Source organism: Microcebus murinus, chromosome 15, assembly GCF_040939455.1.
Source record: "Microcebus murinus isolate Inina chromosome 15, M.murinus_Inina_mat1.0, whole genome shotgun sequence".
Taxonomy (NCBI): domain Eukaryota; kingdom Metazoa; phylum Chordata; class Mammalia; order Primates; family Cheirogaleidae; genus Microcebus; species Microcebus murinus.
The window spans coordinates 10332800-10346273 of NC_134118.1; the positions used below are offsets into that span (position 1 = coordinate 10332800).

The 13474-nt window shown below is 46.2% G+C and overlaps 1 protein-coding gene across 1 annotated transcript in view; it reads right to left on the bottom strand.

Moving 5' to 3' along the window:
• Nucleotides 1-13474, bottom strand: part of BMP6 (bone morphogenetic protein 6) — a 141930-nt gene that overhangs the window by 89749 nt on the left and 38707 nt on the right. The window lies entirely within an intron of this gene.

Sequence of the window (13474 nt, forward strand, 5' to 3'; positions counted from 1 at the left end):
AAGAGCAGAGGTAATAACTGGAACATCCCCCAGAGGGCACCATGCTCACCTGGCACGAGGGAAACCACACTTCAGTGACATATGGGGTTTCTTGGGCACCCACCACAAATCCTGCTGGGCTATAACCTGGGCCACAGGGCAAGTCTAGGTCCTCTTGCTCAGTTCCTTCGAGAGAACCAGAGAATCTAGAGCTCAGTCAGGAAACACTATTTCCCAAGAAGCACAGTTGTATCGTATGCCTAACGCAACACTAAAATCACAAATATCTGAATACATACCTGTTTGAGGCATTGGACTGTAAGTTTGGGAGAAAACAAAGTTGGACAGCACCTGTCCTCAGAGAGTGTGTAATCTTACTGGAGAAATAAAACATGAATACAGGAGAAGATAATCATGGCTGGAAGATGACCAAACACGAAATGACTACTAGAAGTGGTAGGAACGATAGTGCCCTCTTCCAGTGGGAAGGATTAAGGCCAGATGGTACAAAGGAGGAATCTGGCTTCCTAGACGCAAGTCAAGTTCTGCCGCCGACTCAGTGACCTTGAGGAAGCTGTTTCACATCTCCTATTACACAACTCTACCCATGACGTTCCTTAGGGTGCTCTGATGGTCGCGGCAGTAAACAGTTACCTAAAATAATTTCCAAATGGCACTCCCACCCTCCCCAGGGGGATGCACTTCTGACGGGGAGCACGTAACTAGACCAGAACAGGTAATGCTCCTCATATAAAAGTTATTCGCCCTCATCTTGGGAAAGGAGGAAAACTAGGGGCAATGCAGTCACTATTTAACGTTCCGTAAGCCAAAGAAAACACGAACCAATGTATACAGTGGTGTCTCTGGGGCAGGGGCCACGAAGAGCGTTTGTGGCCTGGAGGAGTCACTGCTGCCGCCCAAACAAGTAACCTCGGAGAAAGGTCACTCCTGCAGTGGTTCCAGCTCTAAATATAAAGGTGTGTTTGCACAGAGGACTAATTTGGTAGTTCTGATGTGTTTACTAGGGTTATACGCTGTACTTTCAGCTCTTCTCCCTTGTTTATTAGAAAACTAATGATGCCAGAAAGATCAAGGTCTTCATTCGGTTTATATGTTTGTTTTATTTTGACATTCGCCTAAGGTCCTCTCCAACCTCCATTTCCAAACCTGCAAATGCCAAAAGTCTTCTAAGAAACGAGGCATTTCCTTTTTACCCGACTGATCTCATGGGAGTTCAATTTACTCTGTTATCGTCTATTTTCCAGTCTCTGTGCTGGAGCTAGAGAGGGGGCATCCACTTGACGCACAGTCACTCATGGGAGCTTTAGAATGCTTGCAAGATGCTCTTATAAAGAATCCATGTGTTACCTGTTTCATTTAAAAACCACAAAGCATAAAACCACACCTCTCCCTTGCCCTAACAGCTGCCTGTCTGAGCACATACCTGAGCGTGCGTGTGCGTGTGTGTGGTGCGTGCACAGGTGTCAATGGTCTCACAGCTGAAGTGCATTCGAGGCCACCTGCCAGTACCCAGAGCTGATGGGCGGACGGGGCCGGCCCCTCTGACCTCCCTCACCTTGCCATGCACACGGACCAGAGGATACCTGCCAATCCTGGGGGCAACCGTCTCAGGTGGAAGCTATCCTTTCTTTCTCGTGGCTTATGAAGAACTCCACTCCCCTGCTGGAACCCTCAGGGGAGGCTGAAATTTAGAAGGCTTAGAAGCCATCTCGGCCCTACACCACAAGCAGTTTCTCACTATGCCCTTCCCATATTGTGGTAATGTGAGTGCTTGATCCTTGAATAAAAAGCTTGGGACTAGATAGTCAAGGTGTAGCTAGATTGTAGATTTATTCCTAATTAGAATTACACATTCAATGCTTCTCATTGTCCCTCTCCCCTGCTCAAATTTGAACAGTAATTGCCACTGACTTATTGGACATATTTTGTTCCTTCCTTTCTCTGGTTTTTATAATCCTAAAACTATTGTTATGGGGTGGGGGGAAAAGAAAATCCATGACTTAGAAAAAAAAAGGAAAAATAATAATATTTCTTAGAACTGCACAATGCAGCTTAATCTGAAAAGACTAAGTCTTGCAGTAAATAATCTTTTCAATTGATTGGTGGAATCAATTTCTCTACCAAAAAAAAAAAATATATATATATATCTATAATCTCCATTAACACTACTACAATAGTTCTTCAGCACATCTTGGAAAATGGAATAACAGTAGTTGCAGACACCAAACGACTTAAGTCAAGACTTACCAGGTGGCCACACAGAGAGAAGCAGGTGGCTCAACTCTCACTGAGAAAAGGGATGTGAACTTCCAGTCTCATAATGATCCCTGGACCTGTCTCTCACGGTTACCAAGGCAGTGGTGGAATTTCCTCGTCACTTCAATATCATCCAAATGCCCTTGGTTTTCAGTTGAAACTCAATTCACCTGTAGGAGCCAGGATGCTTCATCCCCAACCCAAACCCCATTAGGATGTGCCTGAGAAATACCAGCTGGTATTTCTCCTTTGTCTGGTCCTCTGGCCTAGGGGCAAAGAGCTTTGCCTCTCCTCCATCCCTAGCACCTAAAAAACACATAGCAAACACCGGTATCTGTAGCATGTGTAAGTGAATAAATCAATAAATGAATAAAACTGCAAAGCAGCACTTGAAACACTGGCACTTTCCATGTGAACTTAAGTGCCCCCCCCCCCAGCTGCCCACAAATAAATCAGGCAACGAACACGAACACTATATGGTAGCAGCCACAGGGGCCAGTAATAAATACAGATTGAGACATTCAAAGCCAGAAAGGACTCTAGGATGATCTATTCAACCCTCACCATCCTACAAATGAGAAAACCAAGGCTAAGAATTGTTCAATAACTCACCAAAGGTTTAGGATTTCAGAGGCGGGACTTAAACCGAGCTCTTCCGGGTCCAAGTCCGGTATGTTTCCTAACGCACCACTCCGCTTTGGGCCTTGCTCAGGCCTTAAACCTGCCACTAAAGCTTTAACACAAATGTTTTGAAACTGTTTTCAGAAATTCTCAGAAACATCTGCTTACACTCTGTCAGGTTGTCAGAGTAGCCAGAGGAGAACAGCAGAGCAGCCCACCCAGCCCCAACACGCAGGCCACTGATTTCCACGTCCTGCTGCGATTATGCACCGCTGCTAAATGACAACATCGGCGCACAGCCCCTGCCTGCCTTCATGTAAGAGGGGAGGGGGAGAGGGAGAGGAGGGAAGGGGGAAATATTCACACGAGCCCCAATATCCTGCTTGCTTTGCGACCCAAGCAGGGAGAGAATTTGGGTGTTACAAGGTGTTGACTTACCTGCATCAGTCAGGGCTCAGTGGCGGATAACAAAACCCCACCTGGCAACTTGAAGCAGAAAGGATCTCAGTTAGGTGCTCACAAAATCACAGGGTGGGCTGGAGGCACAGGCTCTAGGCTGGTCCTTTAATAACAGCGACTAGACCCACACCAGAACTGGCCAAAGGAATGCTGCTACTTGTACCGTCTGGAAGCCAGTCCCTGACGCTGGCCCCAGGGCCACACACCATCTCAGGCAGAGTTGGGGAAACAAGAAGCCTCCATCGGTCCTGCTGGCTCCAGCCTGCTGCGGAATGACCAGATTGGCACCAACCGGCAAATGGATGCCTCAAGCCCCTGCCTTCCTCCCCTTCAAGTTGGTCCCAACTGCAATTTGTCCACAAGTATTTCTGCTTGAAGAAATGCAAATCGCATCAGGAGCTGGGGCTGGCTGGAGCTGGGCCTGGGAAGGGTGTTTTTAGCCTGTGGCCTCTGCAGTGCAGCAGGGCACCCGGGAGCGTGGGGCGGAGGTCTGGCAGCTGCCTCCCACACGGGCTGCACGCAATGGCCAGGGAAAGTGGGGTCTACAAGGGCAACGCCCCAGCAGGCAGGGGCAGGAGGGCCTACCTCACTCTGAATCGTCCCCACTATCTAGAGGCTCCCAGGGCAAGTCCACGCCCTCTTCCAAGATGCCCGAATCTCCTCAAAAACAACAGGCACGCTAGCTGCCTCGCTGGAGTCGCTGAGGACGTGACGCTAGATGCCCAGGGCTAGCCTGGTGACATCTAGCAACTCCCTCCACATGGCCTCTGTCCACGCCCTTCCGGACACCGACACCTTTCTGACACTGCTTTTGAGACAGATCCTGCTCTACTCTCCCTTTCCAGAACTCCTGGAAATGATCGTCATTCTTCTTCGACCTGGCTTACCTTAGCCGGATTCCTGCCCCCTGCCACCAAGCAAGCAGGTAGCTCTGATGTGATGGAGAGAATGCTGGAATTTCAGTCAAAAGAAATGGCTTAAATCCTGGCTGTGCCATTGACAGCTGAGTGAACCTAAACGAAGCTCTTCAACATACTGAGCTTTGCTCTTCAACACGTACGATGATGATTCCAATACCACCCGGGACGTTAAAGGATAAAATGAGGTGCGGTATGGCCAGGTGTGGTGGCTCACACCTGTAATCCCAGCACTTTGAGAGGCCAAGGCCAGGAGTTTGAGATAAGATGCCCTGAGGCGGGTTGTGCTCGCTGCCTGCGGCTCTCTCCCAGCCTTTCTTGCCAACACATGCTTGGTGCCCAGCGACCACCTGACATCAACTCTTCGCTTCTCTGATCGCCTGCTACTGAGCAAGGGCACAGTTCGAGGTGCCTTCTGGGTACCTCTTTTGAGCCTGGTGGTTTCCAACTACAGTGAGTCATAACCAAATGTAATAAAATCCTGGAGTTTGCGAAAGCTTTACATTTTTCATAAATTAGATGAATTCAAGGCTGTCCCTGGGTGAGCACCAGTCTCACTCACCTGCTTGCATCTTGATGTGCTTGCTTGGGTGGAAGGCAAGGAGCTTTAACGAGAGGTAGTCAGCTGAGAATTGCCTCTGCCCCACACCGGAAGGAACCACCAAACCCTGGTATGGATTATGCACCAGGTGTGTCTCTTCATCGAAAAAACGATTTCCTTAGGGAAGCTTATTCTAGTCTGTAAGGCCCATTTTGTGAAGTCTGGGTTCCACCCCATCCACTCCTCAGCTTGGCTCAGGACTAGCCCTTCCTCCAGCAGGTGGGGCTGGACCCACGTAGGCCCCTTTGGAAATAACAGAGGTCAAAGGCTTTTAGGGCTCCTTGCACTTTCATACATTCCCAAGAAGTCATTACCAACGGGTTAATATGCCATTACCCCAAAATTCCAAATAGCCTCAGGAAAACCGTCTCTGCCAGGAGAGAGAGAAATGAAGGGAGAGAACCTGTCCCATTAACCCTACCCTAAATGCAAAGACCAAAGTTGGGCAGCAAACATGGAAATTCCAAACGATCTACTCAACTGCTTCTAAAAAGGCCACACGCACGTGGGCCAATTAAAGGAGAAGGCTCACCTTAGAATTATCTAAAATTTACATTTTTAAGTCTTATGCCTAAGTTTAGCCATTGTATACATTTCTCTTTATCTCTATTCTTTTTAAAACTTTTGGCTTTAAGATGCTTTTCTTGAAACCATCCAAATACACATATATGTTAATAGAAATTGTACTACTATGCACATTCTGAAGTCATTTGAATAATTTGCATATTTGTTCTGAGCCCCTATTTCTACCTGGCACTGAGCCTGGCTTACCCCTCCCTTGCCCTATTCCTGACCTTGTCTGTAGGACACTCCACAGCGACCCCTGCTTCCTGGTCACTGCCTAGAACCCTGCATGGCCACCTAGGAAGATGCATTATGGTGAACAAGCACTGTCCCCAGATGTCCTCTGCTCTCCCCTCCTTCCCTAGGTCCTTTTGACATATGGGAACTCATGTGGCTTGGCCTAAAATGCCACAATCAACAGTGAAACTGGTTCTCTTGGGCTGTGTACATGTACGTATGTGAAGATAAAGGACAGAGGGAGGGTTATGGGGGTGTTACTGGCACCATTCGGGAGCACGAGCAAGTGGAAACTACAGGAATGGCATCGAGCACTAGTTGGGCAGAATTTCATGAAAACAGAGAATGCGCTGGGCTCTTCTAAGTATTTTTTTTTCCGTCATTTTTCTTGAGTGTTAACAGCATATAGGGGTTACAGTAAGGAATCTCCTCCAAGAATCTGGAAATAAGAGAAAGTTGCTCTCAGAAAATTAAATTTTAAAATCAATGCATAATGAATCCAATTAAGACAAGTGAAGCCACCATAAAGAGATGGATTGGCTCCAGGCCTGCAAGGCATGAGAGTAATCATAGGAAATGTTCTACAAAATAGCTAAAGAAGGCAGGCAACAACCAGCTGGGGGAGGGGGAACCTGTCAGCCATCAGACCTTGGATAGAAGGGTCCAGAGATAAAGACAGGACAGCTTCTACCCAAGCAGTGTCCAGAGCGAGGGGAGACTTAGTCTTGGGGCTTCTATTCTGATTTGGGAAGTCTAATTTTCCTTGAATTCTGGTTCCGGTTTTGCCTAACCACCCTCTGGTTATAATTTGACCCCTGTGGCACTGGTGGCATTGGCCCTTAGGGAGAGGACATGCTGGCAGTAGGACACAGTGCTTGGTCCCAGGAGCAGCTGGCATCTCATTATAAATTAATAAACCAGCACTGGGTTTGGGATTTGACTTCCTTCGGCCCCCACCTACAGGGAGAGAAAAGTTCCAGCTGTTTGACTAGACTTGTCTGACCACCCCCCCCCCAGTCATTATAATTTCATCATAAATCAATGCATTCATTGCTGACAAATTGGGCTGTGGGCCTTTTAGACTATGGGACAGGCTTTAAATTGACCAAGGAAAAGACTCCTCCAGCAGGTCTAATTCTGCACAAGAGAAGGCGAGACAAGGGACGTACAGGAACCTGCCTCTGCTGTGAGCAAGGACAAGAAGATACAGAGCGTCTCCACTAACAGGAGGCCACTCTTTTGGCTTAAGACCTGCATGAGTTTGGCTGTGCAAGTTGAGAGCAGGGTGCTCTCTAACACAGAGGAAGGATGTGGAGTTCCCAGAGCTGACCCCGAGAGGTCACTAACGCTGGCACTGCCAGGGACACAGACCGAATGACAAGCCCCTGGGTGGCATGACAGCTGAAAGGACTTCTAAGGAAAGGAATGAATGACGTGCAGCTTCGGGTATCTGCTGCTCAGCCTGCCCTGCCCCCACTCCCCGTGTGACACCCTCTCCACCGAGCCAAAGTCTTCGGCAAATCTACTGTGGAGAGCAAGAGAACGTGGCTGTGAGAAGCCTCCACACAGGCCACGGGGTCAGGATACTCGGGCTCCAGATGCCGCTGTACCACACACTCACAGCTTGGTCCCAGAAAAAGTTATGTGACTTCTCTGCCTCAGTTTCCTCATATGTGAAGCAGGAATGATTGCATAGCTGGATCAACTCGGTGCAGAAGAAAACCTCTGAGCACGGCAGTAGACACACTGTTGTCTGCTGGCAGAGGCCAGCAGAACCACACAGACACCAGAGCAGCAGCGTCGTGAGGAGGTCGTGGCACGCAGATTCAGGAAGCTCGAGCCTGGCGCTGAGGAGCCGAGCAAGCCCAGCTGACCTCCGGATTCTACCCGCAGTAACCGACGCTCATGGAACACCTGCTATGTGTCAGGTGCAGCCTGCTTTTCTGCAGAGGTTTAGCTTGGCTGACCCATATGATTTTAAGTAGAATTAAATTCAAGCAAGAGGAGCAGGTAAAAAATAAAAATCAGAGCAGAAAGAGGGTCTCCAGTCTCACTCCTGTTAGGCAAAGGCACAGACGTAGCTATACCCAGTCGTGATGCCAAGGCATCGATGATCGTCTCAAAAGGACATCACCCAGTTCTCAAGAACACTGAAAGTCAGTGACTGTCAACACCGGCAGAACAGTTAAAAATGCTGATGCCCCAGCCTCCCCTCTCGACACGGATCCACTAAATGAGGAAGGCGAGTCTCGAAGCTGCACAGGCGATTCTAATGTGCGGACAAGGTTAAGCATCGCCGTTGTAATGAACTGTGAATTATTTCCACATAGGATTTGGTTTCCCAAACTTCCCTAATAATAGAGACCACCTGGGGGTAACAGCATCCCTAGCCCCCTTCCAGAAAACTTCTGAGGTAGTAAATCTGGAGTGGGGCCCAGGAAACCACATGTTTACCAGCACCCCATCAAGAAGGTTCAGAAAACAGGGAGCACCTTCAGGATGTGGATAATCTGGTAAAATCCACAGGAAAGTTAAATTGAAGATAACGACTCTAAGTATACATATTTACACCCATCAATCCAGAACCTCTCCCTTTGGGGCTTTGTACCAATCCCAACCTATGTCCAGGACTTAGACGACAGAGAAAACATGAAAAAATTTCCCAGTTCTAAGAATACTCAATTCTTACCCACTGGACCACAGGACCCAGAGACAGAAGAACCAATTGTTACATGTGGTTTTGGTCATTCCTTAAGAGATCACTTTTTTTTTTTCACTATTATTTGAAGCAAACCAGCAGGACCTAGTATTTAACAATGATGTAAGCTGCATTCACATCACTGAATAAGCATTTAGATATCAATTCACTTGAAAGTATGTTCAACCGCTTAAAAACAGGATGTGGCTTATTTTCCCATTTTAAATCAGTTTTATATTGTGTTATTTAAACTGTTCCATGGCATTAAAAAAAAAAAAAAAGGGCAGACAGCTTCCAAGCTCATTCTTTAAGTTTAGTCTACAAGTGGCTATATAGCTGTGAGAGCAAAACAGGACAAGCATTAAAGAAAAAAAAGGGTAAGTGTATGGCAATCTCATTTCACTATATCCAAAGATGCTAAAATGGCAGTCTATTAAAATAATTATATACAACTAAGAGTTTATTCCAGGATGAAAAATGATTCAACATTAGAAAATCTGTTTACTTAAGTCACTACATTCAAGGATGCCCACTGTCACCCATTCTTATATATTTTACAGGGGTCCAAGACAATGAAAGACAAGAAAAGGACAGAGTTATGAATATTAGAAAGAAAAAGAAAAATTTACCTTTATTTGCAGATATGACGATATGCATAAAAAATTCAAAGAAATCAACTTCTTTACATTATGTTTTTGTCTTGTTTCATTTTTTTTTTTTTTTTTTTTTTTTTTGAGACAGAGTCTCGCTTTGTTGCCCAGGCTAGAGTGAGTGCCGTGGCGTCAGCCTAGCTCACAGCAACCTCAAACTCCTGGGCTCGAGCGATCCTTCTGCCTCAGCCTCCCGAGTAGCTGGGACTACAGGCATGCGCCACCATGCCCGGCTAATTTTTTTTTTATATATATATATCAGTTGGCCAATTAATTTCTTTCTATTTATAGTAGAGACGGGGTCTCGCTCTTGCTCAGGCTGGTTTTGAACTCCTGACCTTGAGCAATCCGCCCGCCTCGGCCTCCCAAGAGCTAGGATTACAGGCGTGAGCCACCGCGCCCGGCCTTGTTTCATTTTTTGAGACAGATTCTCGCTCTGTTGCCCCAGCTAGAGTGCAGTGGCATCATCATAGCTCACTGCAACCTCAAATTATCCTCCTGCCTCAGCCTCCTGAGTAGCTGGGACTACAGATGTACAGGACTACTGTGCTCAGTTAATTTTTGTTTAGTAGAGACAGGGTCTCGATCTTGCTCAGGCTGGTCTTGAACTTCTAGCCTCAAGCGATCCTCCTACCTCAGCGTCCCAGAGTGCTAAGATTACCAGTGTGAGCCACCACAGCCAGCCGTCTTGTTTGAGTTTTAAAAATAATTATAACTATAAATTATGATTTACAAATTGTAACAATAATTTTTTTCCAATTTTGTTTTTTTCTTCGCTGAAAATTCCGAAACCTTTATGGCAACTACCTTCAGTGTTTTCCTGTGCTTGATTTCTGTGTGATCCTACCACTTAAATCTTTCAGGTTTTAAATTCAAAGGCCGGAAAATGCAGAAAAACAAAACCCTGCAGAGATCATGTTAGTAAGAACGCATAGATCAAATAAACCTATGCTGAATCCCAACTCAATACATAAGATGCAAAAGCCAGTGGCTCACAAATTCTGCTGCACACTAGAATCACCTGGTGGATCTTTAAAAAGTTCTGATGCCCAGCTCTCACCCCAGACATCACAGTTGAATTAAGAAAGGGCGCAACCTTAGCAATGGGCTTTTAAAAGCTCTTTTTTACTAAAGTAAAAAAAAAAAGTTTGGGACCCACTGGCTCAAGCAATTCTCAGGTTGCTCATCACTTTGCAAGTCTAAGCTATGAAGAGCTGATCCACACAGACCTGCTTCCTCCTTCCCAACAGCTAGCTCAATTCCCTTTACCTCAAACCAGACTAATTCAGAAATTATCTGGGATATTTGCATGCCTTGTTTGCTTTGGGTTTTGTTTTTCCTATCTGCATTAGTGTATTAACACATTACATATTTACTGGTTGGGGGGAGAAGTACATATTCCTTTGGAACTGTTGTATCTATTAATATTAATAGTCGGTAAAGTAAAGCTGTTACATAATATTTATTGAATGCAATACTTTATTTCGAGCACTGGAGGATAACAGCAATGAGTAAAGCCCAATCTCTGGCCTCTTGGTTTTATAGTTAACAATGTGGTAGAAAAGGGCACAAATGACTATAATATATCACAGTGCTGTGACGAGTGCAACAAGAAAGGCACAAATAAGGGAGGGAGAAATATTTCTTTACCCTTCAAAATGATGGTGCAGGATAAAAGAGCTCCTAGTCAGCTGCTGAAATAAGAGACACCCCTCCGGTCCAGAGACTGGACAGGTGTGACAAGGAGATGCCAAACGGGGTGGGTGACTACTTTTCAGAGGAGCCACTACAGTCAACAAGTACAAGCAAGAAACAGGAACAATGAGCACATACGCTGAGGAAGCCCATGGGAGGGCACCTTGGGGCTCCTGGCGTATGCACAGAAGCAGGTAGCGAATGCCAGAAGGCAGCTGTAGGAAGACGACACAAAGGGAGTAGAACCATGGCCTGGAAAAACCCCAGAGACCCAGCTCTTCCTAGGACAGGGCACCAAATGCACGTGACGCAAGGAATTTCAGTTCTGCTTTCCAGTCCGGCAGTCCCGCATGGAAGGCGCTTGTAGACGCTCTGTCCTAACAACAAGTAAAAAGCTCAACAAAAGGAAAAAGCAACCAGTCTGCTTCGTTCCTTCAGAGGAGTGAGGTCACAGGGCAAACTGCTGCGCCAGGACCTGGGGAGACAGCCGGCCAGGTACAGGGAAGCGCGGCTTACAGGAGCAGAGCCCGCCAGGGACCAGAGCAGGGAAGGAGAATGAGAACTGGGAGCGGAGACTCATGGGAGGCTCAGCGTGGCCAGGTCCCCAGCTAAAAGCTCCGGGGCGACCCGGTCACGGGAGGGGCGCACTTCTACATCCGGGAGCTCGACTGGGCCCTCACAGTGAATATGGGGGGAAATCCCTCCTGCTTCAGACAATGGGAGGGGAAAGAAGCTGTTTCTTCTTAATAAGGCCTGCCCTCGGGAAGAACTAATAAACCAGAACCTAAAATACTTGGGAAAAGAAAATGCTCAACTCCAGGCCACTCCTGGCATCCTGTCCCACCCAAGGGGACCCACTGTGAAGGTCACAGCCCAGGGCACAGACTCACTAAACTGTGGTCCCCAAGCCCAGTACCGGTTGGCAACATATTAGGAAATGGGCAGCCTGAGCTCTGAACCACCACCTCCCGGCCCCTGCAAGGATCCCCACCCCAATCTCGGCTGGAGAAAAAATTGTCTTCCGTGAAACCTGTCCCTGGTGCCAAAAAGGTTGGGGACCACTGCATTGAAAGACCCAGGCCTACTCACAGGACCAGAGAGGGCTTCCCCTCCCCCACACCTCACCTCCACTCACTGCGGGCCTAGGGGCCTATGCAAGCAGCTCCTTTTACCCAGTGCATCGGCCTGTCCAGCTTTCAACAACAAATCACAAAGCATACTAAAAGGCAGGAAACACAGTCTGAAGACACAGAGAAAGCATCAAAAGCAGACCTAGATGTAGCAGGGATGTTGGAATTATCAGATCAGGAAATTAAAATAACTATGATTAACTGCCAGGTACAAAAGGTTTGCCAACTGGTCCCTGAACAAGAATTGTCTCTGGCTTGAATGAGCTAACAGCATTAAGTTTTCACCTAAGATTACAACTACAAAAAAATTACAGCTTTGCATCTGGGAGAAAAACAGCTGAGAACTGAGTTTCCTGAGCACCAACCTCCCGGTGTATTGTATCCGAATCTCCTGGGCAGGACACAGAAATCTACACTTTACACAGCACCTCGGGTGCTCTGATGATCAGGCGGTTTGGGAATGACTGCTTTGTGCCAAAAGAAGCTCAAAGAAACCAACCCAGACACGTGCATTCTAATTCCCCAAACAGAAATGAATGACTTAATTAGAAGTTTATTGCTGTCATCTACAATAAGCATAAAAACATCTGCAAAATATTATGCTATTCCAGACCTGTTTGGCATATACCTCACCTCACTGGGGCATTTCTAATTGTTTAAAGGTATTTAATTCTTTTTTGTTTGTCTGTTTGTTTTTGTTTTTTAAAAAACAAACATCTTCAAAATGGAGCAAGAAATTCACCAACAGGATAGGGATGGTATCCAAAATGTGTTCATACATACCATGAAGACATAGAGGATATGCCTTCAAAATATATACTGATTTTATTTAATTATGTAGGTTATTCTTAAAAGCAGCAAGTCTACATTCAGGGACAAGGAAATCATTCACAATTAAAAACCTTCTAATTTATTATTTCTAATAACTCACTTTAATAGGCTCATCAATAAAGGTAGATTGCAAAACCACTAAGAAAATCTGCTGACAAGATACAATACTCAAAATTCTCCATAGGATCTTCCTTTCATGCACTAAAAAAAACCAAAACAAACAAACTAGAAGCACACACTAAATGCAGAAAGAACTTAAAAATTGTGAGTCATTGTAAAGATATCAAGTTTATTGTGGCAGACAGAATAATGCCACCTTCCCCCCAAAAAAGGTGTCCTCATCCTAATCCCTGGAACCTGTGAATATGTTCCCTTATGTGGCAAAGGGACTTTACAGGTACAATGAAGTTAAGGATTTGTTGAGGTTATTATTTTTTTTAGAGATGGGGTCTAACTTATTGCCCAGACTAGACTAGAGTGCAATGGTGCGATCATAGCTCACTGCAACCTTGAAATTCTGGCTCCAGCAATCCTCCTGCCTTAGCCTCTCAAGTATCTGGGGCTACAGGTACTGCGTCACTGCAGCTTGCTAATTTTTTTTTTGTAGTGATGGGGGCATCTCGCTATGTTGCTAGGCTGGTCTTGAACTCCTGGCCTCATGCACCTAGCCAAGTTAAGGATTTTGAGATGTAGAGTTAATCCTAGATGATCCAGCTGGGTCCAAATCAATCACAATGGCCCTTGTAAGGGAAAAAGGGAGATAGGAGAGTCAGAATAAGGACAAGTGATGATAGATGTGGGGGTGAGAGTCAGAG